The following is a 27,972-nucleotide window of genomic DNA, read 5'->3' as shown; positions in this document are numbered from 1 at the left end:
ACAGGCAGCGGTTGCAGAAGATCCAGACAAAGCTGCTGTGACATCTAGTTCTAAGCGCAGGTGGGACAGGCAGATATGAGATTGTAGAACACCAGGGACATAGATGACCATCAGAATTGTCTCTTAATAAACTCCTGGGTCAGTTGAATTTCCAGATAGCCAGCCAGATGGGAGGAGTGACGCCATTCAAATACTTCGGATTGCACTGTGGCAGGCCAGTTGGGAGGTGCCTCATGGGATCTGTGTCTGATTGTTGGGTGACCCTCACCTCCACCTCTATCCCCAAATTACCACAGCAGCAATGCACCAGAAAGAAAAAATTGGCTCTGAATTGGCATTGTCTACAGATCCATCAGACTGTTGGGAGACGACATCAGCTTTAGTATTCTTGCTGCTGGGATGACAGGTGAGGCTGAAATAAAACTGGCTGAGGGAAAGAACCCACCATTCTGTATGGGAGTTGAGTCTCTTGTGTATCCTGAATGTAGGAGAGGTTTTCGTGATTTGTCCGAACTAAGAAAGGATATTCTGTCCCCTCTAGCCAATGTCGCCATCCCTCTAGGGACTCCTTGACAGCCAGAAGTTCCCGGTTACTAACATCATAATTCTTCTTGGCCAGAGTCAAGCAATGGGAAAGAAAGGCAAAAGGGTACAGCTGGCTATCCACAGAAGAGCACTGAGAGAGGACATGTCCAATGCTGACAATGGATGCATCCACTTCGACTACGAATGACTATGGTAGGTCTACATGTTGCAGCACTAGGGCAATGGAAAAAAGACGCTTTAACCCCAAAAATGCTTGGTCGGCATTGTCTGTCCAATGGCATCCTGCAGAGGTCATGCTGGTGAGTGCATTTATGGGAGCTGCACTAGAGCTAAAATTCCGGATGAAGCAAAGATAAAATTCCACAAAGCCTACAGAGCACCATACCTGTATGACTGTAGAATGTTTGAGCCACTCTGTAACGGCCTGAACTTTACTAAGGTCCATTTGAACACTATATAGCCCAAAAACACCCAAAACCATGCTATCTTAGATCTGGTCCTGTCCAATGAGATAGGTAAAATTAGTGATCTTGTAGTTAAGGATCCGCTTGGAAAGAATGAACACAATATGACTGAGTTTCTCATACAAATGGAGGGTGCAATAGTGTGATCGAAAATCTATGTATTATGCCTAAATAATAGAGACTGCAATGTGATGAAGGAGGATTTGGCTAGTGTAGACTGGAGCACAGGCTATATGGTGGAACAGTTGAGGAACAGTGGAAGACTTCCAGAGATTTTTCACTTAGTTGGGAGGCCAGTTAGTTTAACATCTGTAGTTAGGAAAATGCTTGAAGCTATCATTAAAGAAGAAGTCATGAGGCATCTGGAAAGAAATTGACCCATCAGGCAGACTCAGCATGGATTCATCAAAGGCAGGTCTTGTTTGACAAACCTATTGGAGTTCTTTGAGGATATAATGAGAACAATGGATAGAGGGGAACAGATGGACGTTATTTACTTGGATTTCCAGAAGGTGTTTAATAAGGTGCTCCATGAAAGACATCCTTAAGATAAAGATGCATAGAGCTGGGGGTGATGTATTAGCATGGATTGAGGTTTGGTTAACTAATAGAAAGCAAAGGGTTGGGATACATGTGTGTTACTCTGGTTGGCAATCAGTGGTGAGTGGTGTGCTGCAGGGGGTCAGTGCAGGACCCACAACTGTTCATGATATACATTAATCAGCTGGAAGAGGTACTGAATATAGTGTACCTAAGTTTGCTGATGATACTAGCTTGAGCAGAAAAGCAAATTGTACAGAAAATACAGAAATTCTGCAGAGAGATATAAATAGGTTAAATGAATGGGTAAGGGTCTGGCAGATGGAATACAATGTTAGTAAATGTAAAGCATCTACTTTGAAAGGAAGAATGGAAGAGTGGATTATTATTTCAATGGTAAAAAGTTGCAGCATGCTGCTATGCAGAGGAACTTGGGAGTGCTTTTGCATGAATCACAAAGGGTTGGTATGCTGACCTTCATTGCTAGAGGGATTGAATTTAAGAGCAGGGAAGTTATGCTGCAACTGTACAAGCTACTGGTGAGCCCACACCTGGAGTACTGCGTACAGTTCTGGTCTCCATACTTGAGGAAGGATATACTGGCTTTGGAGGCAGTGCAGAGGAGGTTCACCAGGTTGATTCCAGAGATGAGGAGGTTATACAATGAGGAAAAACTGAGTCTCTTGGAACTGTACTTGCTGAAATTCAGAAGAATGAGAGAAAATCTCATAGAAAGATATAAAATTGTGAAAGAGAATGATAAGCTTGAGGCAATAAAGTTGGTTCCACTGATAGGTGAGACTAGAACTAGGTGACATAGCCTTACGATTTGGGGGAGTAAATTTAGGACAGAGTTGAGGATGAAGTGCTTTTCCCAGAAGGTGGTGAATCTGTGAATTCTCTGCCCAATAAAGCATTGGAGGCTACCTCTGTAGATATACTTAAGATAAGTTTGGAAAGATTTTTGCATAGTAGGGGAGTTAAGGGTTATGGGGAAAAGGCAGGTAAATGAGATGAGTCCAAGGCCAGAACAGCCATGATCGTATTGAATGGTGGAGCAGGCTTGACAGGCCAGATGACCTACCGCTGGTTCTATTTCTTATGTTCTTATTATGTCATGTACCTGGTCTTTATGGAATTCACATTTGGCAAGCTTGGCATATTTTTGAGGAGCTGTCTGAGAACCCTGCAGACATGCTGAACACGATCCTGATGAGAATGGCAATAGATAACAGGAATGGACTCGGTGCCGGGTGTTGAAGGAGAGGGTGGGGAAAGATGGTGATTAGACAGCATGTAGGAAGCTTGAGACATTCTTTCCTTGCACCACTCAGCTCCCGGTGGTCAACTTGAATAGCCAGATTAAATCATTCAGATCTCATGCAGGTCCCCTGCATTCAGTCCACGCTGGAAGGCAGCGATGAGAAATTTCTCAGTCCGTCACGTCTCTACTGCTAGTGTACAGAATTTGACTGCGTAGGCCCTCACCATCCCTTGGCCTTGGTGCAGGTGCAGCAGTCAGTGGGCAGTCACCTGACCCCATACTGGAAGGCCAAAAGCCCCCTTTTACACTGTAATGAAATGCTGGAAGGAATAAACTGTGGGGTATCCTTGCTCCCATAAGGTATTGAACAGGCTGAGTGGAGGCTCCTCTAGAAGACTGACTATGTACACCAATTTCATCTCCAAAATGACCAGGCTGTGCTTGGAATCCTGGCTTGCATTGGATAATAAAATTTCTGCAGTCATCGGGATCTCCAGAATATCTGCCTGATGGTGTAATATTCGGTTCTTCATACGGACATGCGAGGCTGGGATGTTCCGAAAGTGGGAGTCAGTTCCAGATCGGGAGGCAGAGTGGGCTCAGTAGTGACAGAAGTTGTCGGTGCAGCAGAAAAGGAGGACCTGTGAGATGCTGGGAGTGGGACTGAGGTGGTCAGAGGCTGCTGAGTTGCATTGATAGGAACGCTAATTGTTGTCAGCTGACATAGGCTGTCTGCAATGAGTTTGCGGACGGTGGTTGTGAGAGCGGAAATCTCAAATACCTGACTCCAGTTGTCTGCTGAACAGTTGCTGTGAGGGATGGTACCTGTTCCTCTGAATGAGACTGGACTTGTTGGCATGAGATTATCTTGCCTCATTGCTTCAGTAACTTCACCCAGTTGCCTGCAGCTTATTCCCTACCTGATCAGGGGCCAAGTAAAATCTCAGGGCCAAGGTGAGCTGCTCTCTCTCTGTTGGGTCCATCTGTGTGTGGTGGAGACTGGCGGTCAGATTGTTCGGATATGGCACAAGTGCAGTGTGAGAAACACTGAAGCAGGTCGATAGCTCACAGGTATAATCCTAGCAGTATCTTAAGGGAAAAGAAAACAATAAATGCTTGGCCAAACAGGGCCATTAACGAAAACTCTCAAGTGGAAAACTAGACTGAAAGGAATATCTAAATATAAAACAATACTGCCTGTCTTCAGCATCAGTTGAGTTGATAATCCACTTTCTCCCGCAAGACCGAATGCAAGCAGACAGCGTAAGGTTGTTGTGCGATGCTCAGGGTTTGACAGGTGCTACAATGAAAAGAAGGGAGTTAAATGCTGCCATAATTAAATAATTAGCTGATACATTCATATTCATGAGAGCAATTGTTGTATCTGTTACGCAGCCGAGTCATGGTTGTGGCACTTGCCATACACCTATTGGTTCCTCTTCCATATTTTTATTAGTACCTGTCTGTGTGAATGCAAATTAAGCTCAGCACATTAAGTTTGGACTGTCTCTTCAAGGATTGGCACTTTATAGCTCCGATGTTACACTCAAGCTTGCAGGGTCAGAAAAAGTTGAAACCCTGGAGTTTTAAGTACTTGTGTAAGTTGCAAATCGTCTCCTATGAATTCTTTGATGAATTTTTTAAGCTACTATTTATTTCACTTTTTTATACCCACTTTTCCTTTATTCTTCTTGTTCTTTATGATCTTACCTAGCTTTGTAGTTTTCACTCACCACTTTTGTTGTATATTGTTTTATCCTTAAATCACACCGGTTACAAAACTAACACATACAAAGTGCTGGAGGAACTCAACAAGTTAGACAGCATCTGTGCAGGGGAATAAAAAATCCTGGTGTAGGGTCACGGCCCAAAAATTCGACTCTTTATTCCCTTGGAGGAACTCAGCAGGCCAAGCAGCATATTCTTGACTTTTCATCTTTTTTCTCTAGTCCTGATGAAGGGTCTTGGTCAGAAACATTGCCTGTTTACTCTTCTCCATAGATGCTGCCTGGCTTGCTGAGTTCCTCCACCATTTCTTAAGTTTTGCGTGGATTTCCGGCATCTGCAGATCTCTTGTTTGTTTATTCTCCTCTTTAGATACTGCCTGACTTGATAAGTTCCTCCAGCATTTTGAGTGTGTTGTTCTAGATTTCAAGCAAATGCAGAATCTCTTTTGTTTACAATTTGCAAAGTTAAGTCTCTTGGATCTTTAATTCACCAAGTTTCAGGATGCCACATTAACAACACAGAGATCAATAAATGAGCAGAGGAGAAGGATGACTATAAATATCCAGTGAACATAGATGAATCTGTTCCAGTAAAGTCTGAGAAATATCATTCTGGATTAAAATGCTTAATACTTTGAGAATGGCATTCAGAAAAGAAACTTGTTTCAAATAACAATTGAAAATAAAACACTTTGATTTGCTTGGGGATAGAATGATGCACAATACAATGGTTGATGCACATTGCTCTCTGCTCACAGAATTCAGTTTCATTGACTTTAATGGAATTCAGATTAGAAAACTAAATCCAAACACAAACACTCCTATATTGCATAATTAGTTAATGTGCCCAAGGATGAATTACTAACCATTAAGTCAATGCTGGCTCTTTGAAAGTGCTATCTAATTAGTTCCACATCCTTGATCTTTCCGTATTGTTTTGTAAAGAGCAATGAACAAGTAATTAAATACAAGGGAATAAAATAGATATAAAGCAAACACTGAATTTTTAAATTATATTTAACTTTCTAAAAGTTGAAAACATTAACAATTACTGTATTTATTTATTCATGGGATGCAGGTATTATCATTTATTACACAGGCATTTCTTGCTCATTTTTATTGCCCCAGTACTGGAGATGTGGGGTAAGCAGGTGGCAATTAAGATTCAATGACAGTAGTGGATCTGGAGTTGCAGATCAATCTAACTTGGCAACAAAGGCAAATTTCTTACCCTGAAGAACATCAGTGAGCCAGTTGTGTTATTATGATAATGCAGTAGTTTTATGATAACATTACGAAATCTATTTATTTTAATAGAATATCACTTCAACAATATTGTAATTCCCTCACTTTCTCTTCAATGACTCCAACGTCATACTTCACTTTTATAGTCAACCCATACACAATATTTGATTTGTTCCTGTTATTTTTGCTTCACAGCATTGTTTATTTATCAGAGTTCAAAAATTGTATCTGATTTAGAGCAAAATCAAAAATAATTATCAGAACTTGAAAATGCTGGAAGCAATCAACTGATCGGTCAGCATCTGTGGAAAGATAAACTAGATTAATATTTCAATTCTGAAACCCTTCTTCAAAACTGTAAACTAGTGTCTCTCTCTCTCTCTCACACACACACACACACACACACACACACACACACACACACTGCTGGAGGAACTCCGCAGGGCAGGTAGCATCTATGAGAAGAATAAACAATTGATGTTTCAGACCGACTCCCTTCTTCATGACTGCAATGGAAGGTTGAAGAAACCTGAATCAGAAGGTGGGGGAGGGGAAGGGCTACAAGCTGGCAGGTGATAGGTAAAACCAGGTGAGGTAAAAGGTGGGTAGATAGTGGAGGGTGGAAGAAGTGAGAAGCCCAGAGGTGAGAGATGGAAGAGTTAAAGAGCAGAAGAAGAAGGAATTTGTTAAGAAAGGAGAGTGGACCATGGGAAAAAGTGAGGAGGAGAGTCACCAGAGGGAGCTGATTGGCATGTGAGGAGAAGAGGGGAGACAGAATGGTGAATAAGAAAATGGAGGAAGTGGAGGGGGGAGAAATTACAATGTTCATGCAGTCAGGTTGAAAGCAACCCAGGCAGGTTAGAAAAGTTCCTCCTCCACCTGACAGTGGCCTGATTGCAGCAGCTGAGGAGGACATGGACTGACATTCATAATGAGGTTGGAAGGTCGAAATAAAATGGGTGAGCATTGGGAAATCCTGCCTTTTGTGGCTCAAATTCTCTAACCTCGTAATGTCCACCCCTTCTCCTTTCTCTCTTTGTCCATTCTGATTCTGGCTCCCCTCTTACCCCTTCTCTTCTCATCACCTGACAATAATCTTCCTCTGATGCCTCTTCTCCTTCCCTTTCTCCCATGGTCCAAACTCCTATTAGATTTCTTCCTCTTCTACCCATCACCTCTTAGTTTCTCATTTCATAACCGTCTCCCCCATCGACTCTTGCACATTCCCCTCATCTGGTTTCACCTATCGCCTGCCAGATTTATTAATTACAACGTTCTTCTTATGTTTTCCTCCTTCCTTTCCAGTCCTGATGAAGGGTCTCAGCCTGAAACATTGACTGTTTATTCCTCCCCCTCAATGCTGCTTGACTTCCTGAATTCTTCCAGCAAATTGCTCTGGATATCCAGCATTTACAGAACCTTTTGTGTTTAAAACAAGTGTGATTGGATTGTTCAAATATGAGGGTATTCTTTACATTTTAGCTACTTGAAAGATACAAATGATTGAGCTCTCTTTTTGTACTCATTTAATTTGTTTTATATATATTCCTTACTCTAATTTATAGTTTTCTTTTATTGTTGTGCATTGCAATGCACTGCTGTCACAAAACAATAATTTTAACATATGCCAATGATATTAAACCTAATTATAATTCTGATTCAAGTTTTTAAGATTAAAACTTAATAGTGGAAAAATTCAGGAGTTTTGCACCAATTTAATGTACAGTCCCTCCAAGGATTTTAATAATTTGTGCAGTGGAGCCATTGATGAGTCTTGTTGGAACTCACCTGTTTCTATCTTTTACTTCTTTAAAATATCTTCTGTTGTGTTCTTTTTATTCCTAAAATAATGACTTCACATTTGGCCACAATTTAGTCCAATTGCCTGAATTATCAATGTCTTTTTGTAACGCATTACCTCCTTAAATATTGCCTACATACCGTCATTTGTTGTGACTTTATAGATATGTGACTGCCATATGATGCAAGCCATTCATTAAGCATAGGCAGGACTGAGATTGATTGATTATTTTGGTCTATAGTGGAATTGAGTTCGAGTATCAGGCAGGAAATTGAAGTTGAGGACATTGAGCAGAGTAGCTAAGATCTTATTGATTAGTAAAGCAAGCTCAAGGAGGTATGTGGCCTACTCGTTATATTGCTTATATTCTTCATGGAATGAGTTACCAGAATAGAGCCCTTATCACTCTTCTTCCCTTCTCTATCCCCCCCGCCCTCTGTAGACCGTGCCTTTATTTACTTGTGTTGAAGAACTGTATGTATAGTAGCAAATAATCACAACTCAAGTTAATTAGTTCCTTCAGCCACAGAGCTCCTTGAAAATGTCTCAGACTTTAGATTTCCTAGAAAACAGCCAGTCAGCCCAATGAGTCTATGCTAGCTCTCAAAGCAATCCTATCCCCTCAATTATTTTCATGTAACCTATCCTTCTCACTTTCCTATCAGTTTCTATCACTTATTTGTACAAGGGACATTTTACAGTGGTTAATCATTTGTGACTGGGAATTAGTAATTAGTTTATTATTGTTCAAATATACTAAGATAAATGGAAAAGCTCGTGTTTGTCATGTGTAGTGCAAGTAAACAAATTAAGAGCAAGGGCCATTATGAGACAGAATGAGAGACTAAGATTTCACATTCATCATATAAGGTAGCATATAATGAGACAGCCCACAGAGGAGAGGTTGACACTATGACACAGTGGCGCCAGAATAACAACCTTTCTCTCTCAATGTCCAAAAAACAAAAGAGCTGATTGTGGATTACAGGAGAAATGGAGACAGGCTCACCCCAATCAACATTAATGGGTCTGTATTTGAAAGGGTGAATAGTTAGAAGGTACTCGGTATACACATCAGCAATGATCTCACTTGGACTGTACACACCAAAAAAAAACACAATGTCAGCTCTTCTACCTCAGGCAGCTGAAGAAGTTCGATATGGGCCTCCAAGTCCTCAAGACCTTCTACAGGGGCACCACTGAGAGCATCCTGATTGGCTGTATCACCGCCTGGTATGGGAACTGCACCAGTCTTAATCGCTGGACATTGCAGAGAGAGGTACAGATGGCCCAGTGCACCTGTGGATGTGAACTTCCCTCCATTGAGGATATTTTACAGCAGGAGGTGCAGAAAGAAGGCCTGGAAAATCAGCGGGGTCACCAGTCACCCCAACCATAAACTGTTCAGCTGCTTCCATCTGGCAAACGGTACCGTAGCATTAAAGCCATGACCAAGAAGCTGCGGGACAGCTTCTTTCTACAAGTCATTAGACTTTTAAATTCGCATGTCTGTACACTGCAGTAGAGTCAAAATGCAAAGATTTTTACTCCCTCGCATTGTGGGATGGATGTAAGAGTTAAATAAATTTTGAATTCTAAATTGTAAATCTGCTCAAGAGATTGATAGCAATGGGATAGAAGCTGTCCTTGAGCCTGGTAGTTTGGGATCTCAGACTTTTTCAACTTCAACACAAGAGATTCTGCAGATGCTCTAAATCCAGAGCAACACACAAAAAGTGCTGGAGGAAATCAGCAGGTCAGGCAGCATCTATGGAAATGAATAAACAGTTGATATTTCAGGCTGAGAAGAAGGGTCTTGCTCTGCATATCTCTAGCATGCACATGCAACGTACACAACAGTTCTCTCAGCATTACCCCTCACGTTTCCCCATGCCTTTGGACCCTCTCATTCCAAATAAGATTTGCTTATTCTGGCTGCTTCTCCTTTGCTTCTTATGTTCTGTCCACATATAGGGAACAACTGTTTTGATCTGTGCTTTACATCCACGTGGTTTCCACTGACTCTGTGCACTCACCTTCATATCAATCTCATTCAAATGCTGCATTTCTCTTCAAGCTGCATCTATAATCACCATATTCAAGAGCCCACTGTTGCTAGTCCTTCAGGAAATAAACACACCACAAAAATGAACTACCTTGTTATTAATTTTTCACTATTTAGTTTAATAATTTATAGTAATTTCATGTCTTTGCAATGTACTGTACACAACAGCAAATTTCAGTCATCTAAGTGATAATAAATCTGATTCTGATGAACAGAATTGTAGTCCATGCAGCACCATAGTAATGATAACAGTTACATCTTGCTTCGATGGTCCTTTCAGGAATCTTTCCCCAATGCCATTGGCTTTTCTGATATGTGAAAATGTTTATTCCTGAGGTCCAGGTTAAATATAAATGTAGCTCTCAGTGATACAAAAATTTCATGACCTGTTTTCTTCAGGCTTTTGTGAAGGCCAAATGATCTAAACCACAAATTTAAATTTATTTACTTGGTATTTCTTCTCAGTGCTTGAAGTCTGTTCAGTTTGAAGAAGAACTTTGGAAAAAATTCTGAGATGGTGGGATAGTGCAATAACATTTTGGGAGAAGCACTGTTGACATTTCGGGCCGAGACCCTTCATCAGGGTCCTGACGAAGGGTCTCTGCCTGAAACATCAACAGTGCTTCTCTCTATAGATGTTTCCTGGCCTGCTGTGTTCCACCAGCATTTTGTGTGTGTTGCTTGAATTTCCAGCATCTGCAGATTTCCTCGTGTTTGCAATAATCTTCTGTTGTTTATGTTTTTTCTTTCAAACCAATTAATTTTTTGACTTAAGTATGAAGACCAATATTAGAGTTGTACTATACGTGCACATTTTGACATTAAAATTAACCTTTGAAGCTTTGAATGAAAGTATTTTTATTTATATTAGATGTATCACATTAACCAAGCAATGTATCTTCACATCAAAATCTTCCATCTTATTCTCTCATGTGGCAACAATTGAGATCATACATCCGCTAATATTAATTCTCCATGTTTTATATCTCAGATTAAAGTCATACCTCCGAAGCTTCAGACATAACTCTTGCTGGTTTTCCACAAAGGTATTCCTTGTAAATTTGCCATAAGGTTGGTGACTGTGGTACTTCTGACATTCATGTAGTGCTGCTAATAGATCTGTTTATGTTGGTACAGTTTATTTTGAGCTTTCGAGATGCAAAAATGCTGTCAACTCTGCATCCTGTATTAGACCTGCCCTTCAAAGTCTTCAATTGAAATATCTACCTGTAAAATAAAAGTTTTTTTTAACCTTTTATGTGATAGGCTTGCTCAGAACCCAACATTTCCTTGAAATATACTTCATAGGATTGATATCGTTGCCATCTAACCTCTGATATCAGCCATTCTCTCAGACTGCCATTATGTCTGACATGTCAGGAATGAAAGGATATCATTTTTTTGCTTAGTATTCCTTGTCCCTTGGTGATTTGAGCTGTTAGACCATAAAACCATAAGACATAGGAGCAGATTAGACTATTCAGCCCACAAATCCGCTCTGCCATTCAGTCATGGCTGATCGCATATCCCACTCAACCCATACATCTGCCTTCTTGCTTCTTTGATACCCTGACCAATCAGGAGAGTAGATTCACTGTTCTCTGGCTAAAAAAATCCTCCTTAACTCTATTCTAAAAGGTCACCTCTAAATTGTGAGGTTTTGCTTTTAGTTCTGCATACCCCCCCCCCACTTGAAGAAACATCCTTTCCACATCCACCCTATCTAGTCCTTTCAACATTCAGTAGGTTTCAATCAGATCCCCCTGCATTCTTCTAAATCCCAGTGAATTCAGTCCCAAAGCTGCCAAATGCTCCTCATATGTTAACTGCTTCATTCCCAGAATTATCCTTGTGAACCTCCTCTGGACCCTCACACATCCTTTCTGAGAAATAGGGCCCAAAACTGATGACAATACTCCAGGTATGACATAACTTGTGTCTTATAAAGCCTCAGCATTATCTCTTCGCTTTTATATTCTATTCCCCTTGAAATAAATGTCAACATTGTGTTTGCCTTTGTTCCCACAGACTCAACCTGTAAATTAACCTTATGGGAGTCCTGCATGAGGACCCCTATGTCCCTCTGCACCTCTGATGTTTGAATCTTCTCCCCATTTAGATAATAGTCCACATTATTGTTCCTTTTACTAAAGTGCATTATATATTTCCCAACACTGTACTCGATCTGTTACTTTTTTGACCATTCTTCAAATTTGTCTAAATCCTGCTGCAATCACATTGCTTCCTCAGCACTACTTACCCCTCCACCTATCTTCATATCACCTGCAAACTTTAACACAAAGTAGTCAATTCCATTATCTAAGCATTGACAAACAATGTACAAAGTAGTAGTCCCAAACCTGACCTCTAAAGGAACAACACTATTCACTGGCAGCCAACCAGGATAGGGTTTTTTATTTCCGCTCACTGCCTCCTGCCTCCTACCTTCAGCCATTCCACTATCCATGCTGTATCTTTCTTGTAACACTTAGGATTTTATCTTGTTAAGCAGTCTCACATGTTGCACCTTATCAAATGCCTTCTGAAAATCCAAGTAAATGACATCCACTGCCACTATTTTGCCCAGCACTACTGTTGCTGTAAAGATTTCTGGTCTTGGCTTTCTTTCCACTTGGACACCCACTATTCCAAAAACCAGAGTTATTTTCTCTGTTTTGATCTGTCAGCTGGATCTTAGCCTGTCAGATAGTTTCCATTGCTTCGTGATTGTCATAAAGTTACAGAGATACAACGTGGAAACAGGCTGTGTATTCCATTGATCCTGCATTGATTATCCATCACTTTGTCCTTTGTTATTCAATCCATAGATATTACTTGCTATGAATACTGTTCCTTTATATGCTACATAAAACACAACTATTTTCTGACGAAACAACAGTTAGACTGCTGGAGGAACTCAGTGGCTTGAACAGCATCTCTGAGGGGAAAAGAATTGCCGATGTTTTCTTTCACTTAATCCACTGTTTTCCTCCAACAGATTGTTTGCCACTCCGGATTCCAGCATCTATAGTCTCTTGCGTATTCTTTATTTCCTGATGAAATGTGCTTTGTCTTTCATCAAAAGATAGCAGTGAAATAAGCTGTGTGTTAGCTGTTGTCAATAGTCAAAATTCTATATACATCAAGCTTTATATTTCTATATCCTTAGTTCAACTCAAAGCTGGCATGATTTCTTCAAATGTTGGGAGTGATAAGTGTTCCATTTTGATTTCATTGATCTTTAGGGCCAGGATACATCCTCAACCATTGATCAGATTTGTCTCCCACCGTAATCGAGTTCACCAGGGGCGTGCTTTCAGACTTTGGCTATTACCTCGAACTGTCTGTCTTCTGGGGTTCTTTTCCTCTCTTTATAATTGAGTTCCATCTTCCCAATGAAGGCTTTCTTCATGGCAGCATCTATGAAAAGGACTGGATGAAGGGTTCTCCAGTCCTGAAGAAGGGTCTTGGGCTAAAATTCTGACTGTTTATTTTTATAGATGCTTCCTGACCTGCAACATTCCTCCAGCATGTTGAGTGTGTTGCTCTGGATTTACAGCATCTGCAGTGTTTCTTGTGTTTAAGGCTTTCTTTACTTCTGGTTTTGCTGTGCCTCAGATATATTGGTTCGGTAATCTTTCATCCACTTTCTAAAACCTTCAGTTGTCGATTATGTTTCTAAGTTATCCCAATAAACCATCAAAAGTGTCTCCTTGTTTTTGCCTTGGGTTTGGAATGTGTATATTTGAATCCAATGACAGTTTCAGTTCAGTGGAATCTTCCAAATGCCAAATTAAGATTTTAATTTTGTTCTGACTAAATTCCTTACAATTAGAAAAAAAGCCTATTTTCATTTGTCCTGTCAACAGCAAGGTATAGCTGAACTTTGCTTTAGTTTAGTAACTACTGAATATTCCTCATCATGTTTTCTGAATGCTTCCACATTGTCACTTATTTCCAGTTTGTTATACACTGAGCTTCTGCAGAGTTGATTGCCATTTATTGCACACAGACACAAGCATTTTTATTTTACAAATTTTACATATTCAGTGCCCACACCTTTGAATAATATAAATTTCTTTTCACTTACATAACTGTTGCCACATGTTACGTTTTGTTTGTTTATTAGAGCATTACTCATTAATTCTAAACTACAGTGTTTAGCTGAAGCACTTATAATTCTTCCAGTCTCAAATCACGAGCCCTGGTGATTGAGACAATGTTTTATTCTTACACCAAGTATAGTAAGTACAGCACTAGTGATCAGGTTCCTTAAGGTTGTTATAGCCCAGTGTCATGGTGGGGATAAGTTTCCACTACCTATTAAATATTTCCAGTGACATGCATCTCAAGCAGCCTCTGACAACCAAGTGCAGCTCCTGACTTTCACTTGTGACTTAGCTTCTACGTTTAGTGGAACCATTTCTACTGACCAGAGAAGGGGCAAAGGTGCGTTACTGGAACCTTAAAACCAGTCTCTTTGGGTAGATGCTGGCATTAGTTTTTGCTGGCAGCTCATCTAGGAGAAGGAAAACACTTGTCTTGACCCTCTGCTACCTTGTGGCTGTACTCACACATGGGGAAGCCTTCAGGACTAAACCCTGAGGAAAAATCTGGAGCTGGAATCCCTAAGAAGGTCCTGCATTGAGTTCAACACCTACTGCCAACTTCTGCAATGCCACTGGTGCAAACTGTACTAGTCTCTACCATTCCTTTTGATGCATCACCTGTGTGGAGAGGGGGAGCCTGCTGCTTGGGCAATAGCTTGCTCTATATACTGTAAACCACTGGCTTCCATATTACATAGACAGCTGGGAAGCAATGTCCATCACTGACCCTGACCAATAGAGGGCCCTTCAGCTGATGACCAATGGTGCAACTTTCTATTTACTCTACAATATTTAATGCTTAACATCCAGGTCCGTTTAAAACATTAGAGAGAGGCCATGCCAATCAACTGTTGCATAAATATTGCAGTCATGGCATTTGCAAAGCTGAAACATAAAATGTATCTGGATCCTCAACTTGGCACAGTTGAGTCCAGCAGTGGAGTTAAAAGGTCAAATGGTCTGATTGTTCTTAACCTGACCCACATTGTCTGCTTGGAGTCCTGATGCAGGGTCTCTACCCAAAATGTCCACCATCCCTTTGATAATACAGTCGACCCACCAAACTGCTCTTCCAGTAGCTTATTTTATGCAGCAAGTTCTAGCATCTGCAGTTTCTTATATCTCCACATCTCTGCTTTTGCCCTTTCCATGATCCCCATGGCTACAAGAAATCTTTTGTAGCTTCAAGGATCCAGTCCTGCTGAAGATTTCCCTGCCACAGCCAGTGAATTATGTCAAAGGTCTTTGCAAATGTATGTCTTTGTTAAAAATAGTTGAATTAGATTTAATTAATTATACATTAAAGATTATTAAAATGCAAAAATGTAAAAATCTTGAAATAATAGATTTAAAATAATTAACATTTTAGTAATCATTACTTTTGTAAAGATGTAAAAATGTAAAATGATAGTGTTATGTGTTAAGTATAATTGCAAGAAAAATGGGAGCCCAAGAGATTTGAGATTTAGTTCATTTTAGTACTTTAACTAAGGTACGTATATATTACATGGTGGTGTGATGATATATACCATTCACAAGCTTATAACTCATAATGAAGTAAAATGAGTATAATGAGTTAAAAGTGCACATCAAGCAATATATTTACAATATTACTCAAATATTACTGAAATATTAAATACACTACACTCCTCCCTGCTTAGCGACAAACTCTAGCTCAATATAGAATGCATCTCAACTTATATAGACTGTATATAGCATACTACATAATACAACTTCTTATAGATAGTCATCGCATAGTACATTTTAAGTCGTCCCAATTCAGGCCTTAAGATTTAATCACTATGGAGGACTTCTTAGTCTTGTGGGATAATGCCTTTCCTGACAAGGGAGGTCACCCTACTTGGCAGGTGAGACTTGTGGCTCTGAAAACAATTTCAGGTACAAGGGCCTCCTATGTGGTCATTGTTATAGCTGACTCTGACACCGCACAAAGTGGTTCTGACAGCTCTGGACATTTTTCTTCTCCTTCACCTTTCTTCTAGTTTGTACATCTTGATCTTGGGGAGGTCTACTTAGTTCATAAATTTGAGTGGGGCCCATGGGCAATGTCAGTTGTCCAAGTAACAAAGAAAAAATGGTCTTGCAGAATCTGTGGTGTTTTTAAGTACACTATCAACCCAGTACTGATACTACCCTCTGCCCAGCATAAAGGATGTCTTTGTAAACCTTTCTGGTGGGAAATACTTCAGCAAAGTGGACTTAGCTGAGGCCTACCTACAGATGGAGATGGAAGAAGGGTGCAAAGTGTTTCTCACCAGAAACACTCACAAAGGGTTTTATTGCTGTAATGGGCTTATTTTTGGAGAAGCATCTGCACCTGCACTCTGGCAGAAGGATATGGACCAGATGCTGCGAAGCTGCCCAAGCATTCAGTGTTACCTGAATGATATCACTGTTACTGGCAAGTATGTCAAGGAACAGCTCCAAACTCTCAGGTCTGTGTTAAAAAGACTAGAGGATTATGGGCTCATAGCACGATGTGACAAGTGTGAATTCTTTAAACCAAGTATCATCCACTGTGGTCACACCACTGATGCATAAGATTACACAAGTGTGCTGAGAAAATCTAAGCAGTGATAGATGCCTCAAGGTCAAAGGACTTGTCATGACAGCGGTCCTTTTTAGGATTTGTCAAATACTATAACTGTTTCCTGCCAAACCTGACAAGTGTTCTCTGCCCTTTGAACTTATTACTAATGATCAGGAAGAAATGTCAATAGACAAAACAGTTAGAAGTGGTTTTCCAAAAGGCAAATAAATAGTGATGTCAGAAATGTACACACACATTATGATCCACGTTGTCCAGTGAAGCTTGCCTGTGATGCTTTACCTTATGATGTAGGTGTTCTCATGTCACATGTTATGACTGATGGAAGTGAACGCCCCATATTCTTTGCATCATATTCCCTACTGCTGCAGAGAAAAAATATGCACAGATTAACAGAGAAACTTTGAGTCTGGTTTGCGATATAAAATATTTCATCCAGTGCTTGTATGGGAGAGAGTTTAAACTAATTTCTGATCATCAACCGCTAGTGTGCATTTTCAATCCACAGCTGGGTGTTCCACCAACAGCAGCAGCACAAATGCAGAGATGGGCTTGGTTTCCTGGGGGACACAGTTACAAGATCAAACTCAAGAGGATAATTAATCATGAAAATGCTAATGGATTGTCCTATTTACACTTGGAAAAGGAAATAACTGAAAATTTACAAACAGGGACACTCTTCTTGATATATTCTCGCCAATGCAAATCAAAAGTCTCCCTTTTATGGGAGAGATCATCCAAAGGGAAACCAGGAAAGACCACACATTGTCTTAAGTCCTCAAGACGATCAAAATGGCTTGAATGCGGAGCAGTAAATTTCAGTTTCCCCATTTTTACCAGTGCCAAAATGACCATGCCCTTGACAGATGCTGCCTTATGTGGGGATTGAGAATTGTTGCACCATCCAGAGAACTAAGCTGCTGGAGGACCTGCCTGCTAGTCATCTAGGGACAGTCAAAATGAAAGCATTGGCTTGAAGCTTTGTCTGGTGGCCTGTTGTAGATCAGCAAATCAAGAAGCTTACCAAGCACTGTTGGGGTTGCCAACACATCCAGAAAATGCCAAGAGCAGTGCCTCTCTATCCCTGGAAGTGGATTCATGTAGATTTTCCCAGATCATTCATGGGCACAACTTTTTTGGCAGTAGTGGACGCAGCCACAAAGTGGCCAGAAGTGTTCCTGATGGCCTCCACTGCAGCCTCACACTCTGTTGATGTGTTGCGAAGCCTCTTCTCAAGGACTGTTTCTCCAGAGCATTTAGTCAGTGACTGTAGACCATAGCTTGTTGTGGAACAGTTTCAATCCTTCTCGGAAATGAATGGAATACAACTATTACATCTGCACTGTACCACCTAGTTGCATGGGCTTGGCAGAAAGTTTGTCCAGAGTCTAAAGAAAACACTGCGAGCAAAGTCAGCTGGACATGTTACAGAAACTTGCCAATTTCCTACTTGTACATCATAGTGCAGCACTCTCTACAACCAACAACTCACCAGCTATGGTGTTCCTGGGTCATCCTTTGCACTTACGCTTGAACCTCCTCAAGCCCAATCTCAGAAGGAGTCTGCAGGACAGTCAGCTGAGACTTGTTGAGGGCTTCTCAAAGAAGGAGGTTCGATGTTTCGCTTCTGGACAAGGAGCTCTGGTGATGGACCACAGAGGTGATCAAACGTTGGTGCTTGGAATGATATAGGACAGAACAGAACCACTCACCTACGCAGTGGAGATGGCTTCTGATATCATCTGGAGGTGACACATCGATCAGTTGAGGACAGCAGAGTCAATTGTCAGAACCACTTCTTGCAGTCCCAGAGGCAATTCCTACAGTCACCACAGAGGAAGTCCCAGAATCTGAGGTTGTTTCACAGCCAGAAGTCTCACCTGCCAAGAAAAGTGACATCCCTTGTCAGGAAAGACATTACCCTACAAGAGTAAGAAATCCTCCACAACAATTAAATTTTTCAGCCTGAATGTAAATGTTAACAGTTTAACATTTACTATGCTGTAGATGTCCATTAGGAGTTTGAAGCATGTCAACAAATACACTCAAAAACTTCTATAGATGTACCGTGGAAAGCATTCTGACGGGCTGCATCACTGCATTACAGCGATTCAGGAACAGCTCCTTCATCTGCCATTCAATTGCTAAATGGACATTGAACTCTTGGACACTACTTCACTTTTTAAAATATACAGTATTTCTGTTTTTTGCACATTTTTTAATCTATTCAATATACATATACCGTAATTGATTTACAAATATATGTACTATTTATTTATTGTTATTATTAATTTAATTTATTGTTTTCTCTCTTCTATATTATGTATTGCATTGAACTGTTGCTGCTAACAAATTTCCCATCACATGCTGGTGATAATAAACCTGATTCTGATGTCTATGTAGAACCCGTATTATATAGTATACTGTGGGAAGAGTGTATGGTATTTGGTACTATTTGAGTAATATTGTAAATATATTGTTTGTTTAAGCATTCTTTGTTGTTTACACAATCCATTATGAGCTATATGTAAGAAGTACGTGAAAGGCATACATCATTATGCCACCACATCATATGAGAGTGCCTTACTAAAGAAAAGCTGAGTAAATAAGTATGGTTTGGCTCCAGTGCGTTTTTTTTCTTTCAATATGTGTCTAAAGTTGCAAAGCATAACAGTGGGGAAGGAAAAAATCTATTAAGAAAGGCAAAAATAAATTACTCTCAGTCAATGGGAATCACATCCGTTTCGTTCATCATTTCGATTCTAATTTAAGTAAAATGTTCTCCCACCTTAAAACATGTTTAACTAAGGTTCAATTGCATTTGATGTAATTCCCATTAAAGCCAGCAACTAAAAATGTGTTCTTAATGACACGACTGACAAGTACCAATTAGTGCTTGCAAACCAATATATGAAATGATTTGTGTTTACTACAGTGGGGAATAATTTACACATGAGTGTGGTCAATCTGGCAAAGGGAAGTGTAATATCAAGGAAAAATTAAAATGTGACACCAAGCTAATAACCACTCAACTTGAAACATTAACAATATCATAACTGGGTTGTAAAACGAAAATGAAAAAGGTGGAAAACAATGTTTCATGCCTGTTAAATAAGTTTTGAAACGATATTGTAAAATATCAACTGATTTATGGTCATATGTAGAAAGTTAATCAAACTGTGATATACCAAAAGAATAAGAGTACCATTTATTTCATATTAGGGAAAGAGTGCTCAACATAATTATAGAGGGATTTAAGTAGAAATCCAGGATAATTGAAACATCCTTAATGTAGATGAGCTCATAAGGATTGTAACTGTGCTCTGAGAAAGAACAGCTTGTTCCACACTAGTCACAGTACACACAACTACTGCTGCTTGACACTTTTTTTGCATTATAGGTGCCAAAACAACAGGGAGCTAGAGACAAGTATAACAGGAACAGATGTCTCACAGATATAGTTCTGGTAGTTTCTGGCAACAGATTTAAACTTGGAGAGTTTGTACTGTGCAACAGATTCCTCTTGGGTGAAAGCATTTGCCACCAACCTTCAAAGCACAGAGTAATAACAGCAAGTAATAGTTCAGTCTTTGTCTGAATCATGCAGACCTCCATGCAACATTCTTGCCTGGGGGTAGAGATTTTCATAAATGTTCACCTTAAATACTCCGTGAGCAATATTTTGCATTTACTTAACATCTCATTACTAAAAGATTTTGTAACCTTGGTTTCAACATTAGTGAACCTTCAGATGTTATTGCAGGACTTAAAATTGGAGTGATTTATAACCTTTGCTGCATCCCTTTGAAGCAGGAAAGACTGGACCATGCCGTAGGAGATTCAAAATTGTTTAATGTCATTTCCTGTTCAGAAGTGTAAATGGGAATGAAATAATTATTACCCCAGATCCAATGCAGTGCAAAAAATATGAATGGCAAAGAGCACAATAATAATAAAACAGCTTATATACTGTAAATAATTTGATTATAGGTCCATAAAGTGGTGACATAAGGTGACTGACAGGAAATAATAAAGTAGTGGTGTTAATCAGCCTTACTACATGAGGAAAGTAGCTGTTTTTGAGTCTGGTGGTCCTGGAATGGATGCTATGTAGCCTCATCCTTGATGGAACTGGGACAGACCATGACTAAGGTGGGCAGGATCCTTCATGATGTTACAACCTCTTTTCTGGTACCTTTCTACACCTTCTGTATGGTCTGTATGGCTGGTAGGCTGGTAGGCTGGTGCCAATGATGCATTGGGCTTTTTTAGATATCTCTTGCAGGGCTTTCCTGTTCATCACAGTGCATTTACCGTACCGAGATGTGATGCAGCTTGCTAGAATGCACTTCCATAGAGTAATGTGAGCATGGACGTGCCACACCAGGCAGCCTCATGAGTTCCGTAAGCCCCGTCAAGCTTCAGACATTAACTCCTGGCTTGTGATGTTGCAATCAGTGTTGCACCCTTTTATTTTTTGGCTGCCGTTCCCCTTGATGGCAAAAGAATTGAACGTCCTTGATGCTTCTTACTTTTTACCAGCCTTTCTAATCAGATTTATTAGTCTAAAATAGATAAAATGTTAAGCCAAGAACTGAACATTTACAATCAACTCTTAAAGATTTTAGAAATGGATTTACAACGAGGCAATCAATCGTCTCAGACAGAATTATTGACTTGGGCTTCTTTACACTGAACACAAAAGCTGTTATTATCCTTCCTATATTGCTTTACCTATATCCACCCAAAGTAACTTCTTCATTAGTTGCCTCTTAAAATAGAGTCCTTATTGATAGGGATATTTGGGTAAACTACCAGCCTATTTCTTACTGTTACTCACCCCCTCATTTACCATAATCCCCACAGCCACCACAGCTGTGCTAAGCATTTACAGTCCTGTCTCTCAAAAATTGCAACCGTGACTTTCCACAAAGCAATACGAACATGCATCTGGGCCTTGGGCAGTGAATACAAGCCCACAGATAACCCAAATGGCTTTCTGGTTTCACAGTTTTTCTAAATGTCTCTCATGAATGATATTTTGAAACAACTGGATTTTTATACTAATTTTTAGATATTATCAAAAATAATAACCAACAATGTCTCTTGAAATACTTTCACTAAAATAATTTTTTTAAATCTAACATATTAAAGTAAATTGGCAACCCTCTTAAATTCACTGATGTAAAGCTGAGGGTCCAGAGAAAGTTGTATGTGCATGCGTAGATCCGGTTATTGCAGGATTCTGCTTAGATCCAACGGTGAGTTTAGGGACAGAGTGCAAATGTCAGACTTACCTGTTCAAATGATCTTAGACTCACTGGCTGAATATAAGCATAGTTCAGCCCACTGTTAAGAACAAATTAAATAATACCAAATTAGACTACATTCATCATCTAATTATTGAAGATGGAAAGTTGATTGTGGCTGATCTGATTTATTTAGCATAGATTTTCAATGTCATTTATCCAGATAATATATTAGACCTCAATAAAGTAATGAAATTTGCATTTTAGTCAAATAACTGGCACTAGGCAATTCTCAAAGGATTTTGAGTGCTAAAATTGAAATAACAACAGAATTAAAATGTCACCTGTTCTAGATCTATAGCAGGGCATTTTCTAACTATCTGGTCAATGAATTGGAGTGACTCTAAAGCTGGTTAATTAGTTTTCAATTGATAAAGAGAGCTAGATAAATAGGTAATAGAAATGAGAAATGGCGATAACCAAATAACATGATATATATATAAAATATTTTAAATATATGTAGAATTATAAGTATGTCCAAATAATAAAACTACAAAGAATAATGCTGGCCCCTTGATGATAGAACTTGGAAATAGCAGACCTAGTGAATAATTAACCTGCAACAGTCTTCTCATTGTAGAACAATGATAAAACACCAGAAATAAAAAAAAAACAAAACTAAATATATAGAAAGGAGGCAGCAGATAGATTAAATTTTTATGGAAAAGCTCATGAGATGGGGAGTGAGTTGGGAGGTAAGAGACAGAACAAAAAAGCAATAAGCTCATAATTACTTGAGGGCATTAAAGGTGAGGCAGTTGTAGATGTCTTAATCATGCCTTTCCAAAATGTTCAATGATTATCCTCTTAGATTGGAAAAGTGCAAAAGCCACTCCATTGACTCAACAGGGAAGAGGGAAACAACTAGTAAAACATAGACATATTTTTCTAAAATCCGTCTGAGAGATGTTATTAAAATATGCCACCAGTGGTGCAACGTCTGAATATTTGAACAAAGAGGAGCTGAGCAGAGATTGTCAGCATGGGTTGGTAAAAGTTTAGACTTTAAAAATATTATATCCTTATCAAATTTGACAGTCAGCTTAGCTTGAGGGTAAAGCTAACCCGGCAGCTAAAACTTTAGCTGGCAGTTTCATGGGCTGACTTTTAGTCTCATCAATCCTTGTGGCTAAAATACATTAGATTAAATAGACTTGGAAACAGTAAGCATGCAGTTACCGTAAAGAATGGCAGCACCTGCTGGCCTGTTTATTAATTCTTGGTGAAAGGAACACAAAGGCAATGACCTACGTTTGTAGATGTGTCAACGTTTGGTGCAATATTTATACCAATAATTTAAGGAAGTGGGTAAAACTGTGGCAAATGCAGCGCACTGTTCAATGTGTTTTGTATCAAAGAAAGGTGTGTCAGTGCACGTTCTAGATGGTTAGATGTCAGGATTTGTATATGAGCAGAAAGATTTAGGGGAGCATGTTGTGAAATCAATGAAGGTCAGAGAATAGCAATAAAATGTAATTATATTTTGGAGTCAAATTAAATTTTTACCTCAAGTGGGCTGGTATGAAGATGCAGAAGTAATATCAAAGCCACGCAGAGCTTTGGATCAACAGTATTTGGAATAGGATATGCAGTATTAAGTACTGCATTTCAGGAGATGTTTCCTGGCTTTGGATGGGTTGAGTACAGATTCCAAACGGGTAACCGAAGAATGTTATCGTAAAATATGCTTGTGTTTCCTTTAATACAAATGATCTATTGTAGTAGTTATGGTGATCAGAACGTTCCTAAGTTGGATGTGGGAAAAATTATTTCAGAGTGGAGGAGCAGACGTGGTAGTCTTAAAAATGGACCTCATCTATTCAGCAGTGAAATCAAGAAGAACATCAGCACATAAAGGTGGACACTCTCCCTCAAGATGCTGCTAGGCTCATGTCGACAGAAAAATTAAAAGTGCAGCATCAGATGAATATTTTTCAGAACCAAGTAGGACTGATTAATTAATACAAGGAGCAGCCATTATCTAACTGAAATACTGGACAGACATAAATGTCTCTTCCAAATCCCATGTGATATGACTAGTTTTTCATCATAAGAGTTCGCAAAATTGGCAAACATTTGCTGCTTTAGCTCATGTGGTTCAATGCAGGAACTCGTATTTAGTAACACAGGGAGCAGCTCATTCCTGAAATAAACATTTTAGAATTAAAACGTTTGAGCTATCAGACTTCTGAGCATTTTAAACATTACTTCTTAAATAATTTTCCCTTTCTGCATCTGGTCTTGTGATTGATTAAATTAAATACATTCACATTAATTTTTTTACTTGGAATCCTGATAACTTACAATGGTAAAAATAATTCAATAAATCCATCATTGCATAAGTTATATGGCTTCTTTCTTCTCGAGATGATAGGTGTTAATATTGATACAACTCAGCAGTCTTCACACAGCCTTATTCAAGAGCTAGAACAGGTTTAAGAAGTTCAAATTTTGTTGGTGTGTGGCAGGGAATTGATTGTTACTGTGATGCTTTTTCAGGTTGAGCAGAAGTTATTGGATGCGGTTCAGTGGAGGCCTGTTCATTTTGGTTGCCATTTGGGAGTTACTTAAATAATTAGTGGTAGTGATTGACAAGGGGCAGCTCACCAGTTAGTAGATTTCAGTAAAACCTTTAAGTTGATCAACTGTGCCCAGAAAGATATTAAAATGTGCATAATTTATGGAGAATCTTATGAAGTTCTGAGTTTGTCTTAGACACTGCTACCAGGTTGGACACTTGCAACATGAATGTAATGTATTTTCATTCAGAAATTGCTCTGATGTCCTGTACAAGACATAAATGCTTAGTTTGTATGTACTACCTTGCCATAATACCAGGAAAGATATTATGATTCCCAAATGTCAACAAGTGAACGTATCAGAAAGTCCAGTTTCTCAACAATTACACACACTCTTGTTGTACACACCAAACATCAGTCTTCTCATAACAACGCTTATCAATCAACATTGCTTCTTGATATTCACATGCCTCAGCAAACATCTACATACTTGGAATTAATTAGTAATTGGTTTATTCTGGTCACCTATACAAAATACAGTGAAAAACTTTTGTTTGCGCACCATTAAGGCTGATGATTCCAAACATAAATACATTGATGTAGTACAAAGGGGAAAATAATAAGAGTGCAGAATATAGTGTTACACTTACAGAGAAAGTTTAGTGTTGGTAGATTCAATACATCAGTAATGTTCCCACCTGTTTCCAGAGGGACTATGGTCTTTGGAGGTTGTGGTACTTGAATTTAATGTGATTTACTATAATATTATTCACCTCATTAACTTTCCGTCCTCATGAAAAAACAAAGAAAGTGCAGAGGGTGAAGTGGTTCCTTCAGAGTTAGCTCTAGCTATACTGCCAATATAATCTTTTTATTTCCTTGAAATTAACAGATTATATTGTGAGCATAGAAGAAATATTTTCTTAATATAATGAATGGGCAACAACATTTTGCAGTAGAATACATTCATCTGGTCCACAACAATACTGAACCCTTGGATATAAATGCCAACACCAGGTATTATGTTTCTATCACAATCCATTCTAATAATCATTCTTCAGAGTCAGATCAAAACTGTGAATGCCCCCAAGTGAGCTACAAAACATTTTTTTTTAAATGGCAAAAGCATAGAATGATTTGAAAACAAGAACCTTTAAGCTGATGTACTGTGAGGAGAGGATTTGTTGGAGGTCAGTGAATATGGAGATTGATAGAGGTCTGAGATCTTAATGCAGTAAACTAGAAGAATATTGGCAAAGTGGGCAAATGAAAGCTTGTATAGAAAAGAGAACAAGGAAGCACCAAACAGTCTTTGTCGAAGACTGACTGTAATATAATACAGACAAAAAGTGTTAATAATCTTTTATAAAGCACACTTCATCCCAGCAGACACAAAATTAACAGCTGAGAAGGCTATGGCCATGGTCAATGGATGGACCCATTCAGCAGAAAGCTAGTTTATGCAAGCTAGGAACTCCAATGTGAGAACTATTTACTGTAATAAAAAAAATATTTATTTCTAAAAGGACATTAAATCCATGCCTCACTACTTTTTTTTCTGATTTTTTGCATGAATGTCTGGGTAGGCATTACGAAGAGATTAGTCTCCTAATTGTACATTTTCTTTAAAATTTGTCCAGATATAATTTTTCACAGGCACACACTAAAATAATATGTGAATGAGTTATCTTACATTGTTTGAAGCCAAATGTGTTGGTGATAATTGATCAGAAGAAACAATAAAGATTATCCTCAAGTGCACAACAGAGAATGAGATTACTTTAATTAGAAACAGAGATAGAAGAGCAAGAAATTACAAGTGGTTTTAACCTGATCTGATTAGCAGTTATCTTATTTATTTATTTATTTATTTTTGAGGTTCTGAGAACTGCTTGAAAAGCAATTAGATATTGTGGATAAAGCTCATATGATGTACAATTACCTTAAGTAGCTGTGATGTTTCTGCTGCTGGACCATCGAGTCATCAGCCGGTCCACCTGTCTCCGGACATTTTATCCCCTAACCTGGAACATCCTCGGGATGGTAGGACAGCAGAATGTGATCAATCTTCTGCCCCTGACTGTCAGACTTCCAGCTGCTATCGTCCCTTTGCAGACAAAGCCAACTGGATGCTCTCTCTGCTGCTTGAGTCCTGGTGTTAACGGCTCTCATCCTGGTTCTCCCTTGTATCCCTAAAGCTGTCATCATCTTGAGCATGACTTAGCGGGAAATCCCCTTGCCCCCACTTTGACAGGAAGTTCCACGTCTGCCAGCCTTGCCATCTGCAGTCTGCCACCAGGTCTTCATACCTTGCAAGCTTCCTCTTGTGGGCCTCTTGGCATCAGGTCTCCCATGGTACTCTTAGCTCTATCACCATGAGCTTCTTTGCACTCACTGACAATAGTAGAATGTCTGGTCAAAGTGTGGTCTCTACTATTGGTGGGAACACCAACTTCTTTTTAAGATCGACCTTCATCTCCCAGTCCTTTGGCATGCTCAGGATACTGTTTCTGCACATGCTTGTTGCTGCAGCATATTCCCTAGTCCTGATGAAGTTTGGTTGGCTGTCGTTTTTGTGGTCCTTCTTCTTCTCTGTCTGTAAAGTGTGGGTGAGCGCTCTCAAACCCTGGTCATGTCTCCATCTGTACCGTCTTTGGGAAAGGGCATCCTGGCATGGAGAAAGAATCTGCTCTAGGTTGGCCGGTTTCTGGCACAAATGGCATGTTGGGTCTTCTGTTCTTCCCCAGTTCCGCAGGTTTGGTGCAGTTGGTAGTACATTGTACACAGCCCTCAGTAAGAACTGGAGCTGGAAAGCTGAGCTGTTGTCCTTGTGCTTCTCATCCCCTGATTTCTCACTCATTTCAATCAATAGGTAGAAAATTAAGTGGCTTGCAAATACAGAAACAACTCTCTGTCTCTCCAGTAACACCACAGCCAGTACATGTAGACAGTCCTATTTTATGAAAGTGGGGTTATGGTTATGCATTTCAGCATATAAGAACTATCCATGTGGAATCATAGATCTTCACTTTCACCAGAGCCATGTTTTGGTTTATGCCCTTTCATTCATTTCTGCTGTCTTCTAAGACACCTTTTTACTGTACTTTGATACAGTGGAATGTAATACCCTTGGATAGAGATCCAAAATATCCAGCAAGTTGACTCTCAAACAGGCCGTTTGGTACTGACAAAATAGTAAACAAGATATTGTTTGGCATCAGATCTCCTTATAGGCTCAACTGAGAGTGCACAAGGTGTAACTATGGTCTGGCGTATTACGATTGGCACATTCCATTGCTGATGCTTGAACTGTGTACACAACTTACAATTACTAGTAGTGGAGCTTCAAGTGCATCTTGGGATAATTTCATTTGCATTTTGATGCAACTCTCTGAGAGTTCCCCATAGGTTTCTATTACAGATCCGTATCAAGGGGAGTATATATTGCAAGGTGTCATCTATGAAAAATTTATAGAACTGTCATTAAATTAAAACAATGTGTCCAGATTTATAATTTTAACTTCTGTTGCTGTTCTGATAAATGTTTTCTCTTTAACTTTGCAAAGGCCTCTATATCCGCTCTTATTTCTGCTCTAGTTAGAAGAAAACAAATGACTGAAATTATCTAATATAATCCTAAGGGCCATGCTGGGCTATATATAAACAATGGCACTTTACCAGACTTTTCCTTTACAATTCCCACTCCAGTAGCATGCTGTATAACTCATATTTAAATCTGTTCATAACTACTGCCGATTTGGGTCAGTGTCCTGATGTGCAAATGGAACAACATCCTTTGATAACCAAATTTATC

The sequence above is a fragment of the Hypanus sabinus genome, chromosome 7 (genome assembly GCF_030144855.1).
Source record: "Hypanus sabinus isolate sHypSab1 chromosome 7, sHypSab1.hap1, whole genome shotgun sequence".
NCBI classification, from domain to species: Eukaryota; Metazoa; Chordata; class Chondrichthyes; order Myliobatiformes; family Dasyatidae; genus Hypanus; species Hypanus sabinus.
This window is presented reverse-complemented; position numbering follows the sequence as displayed.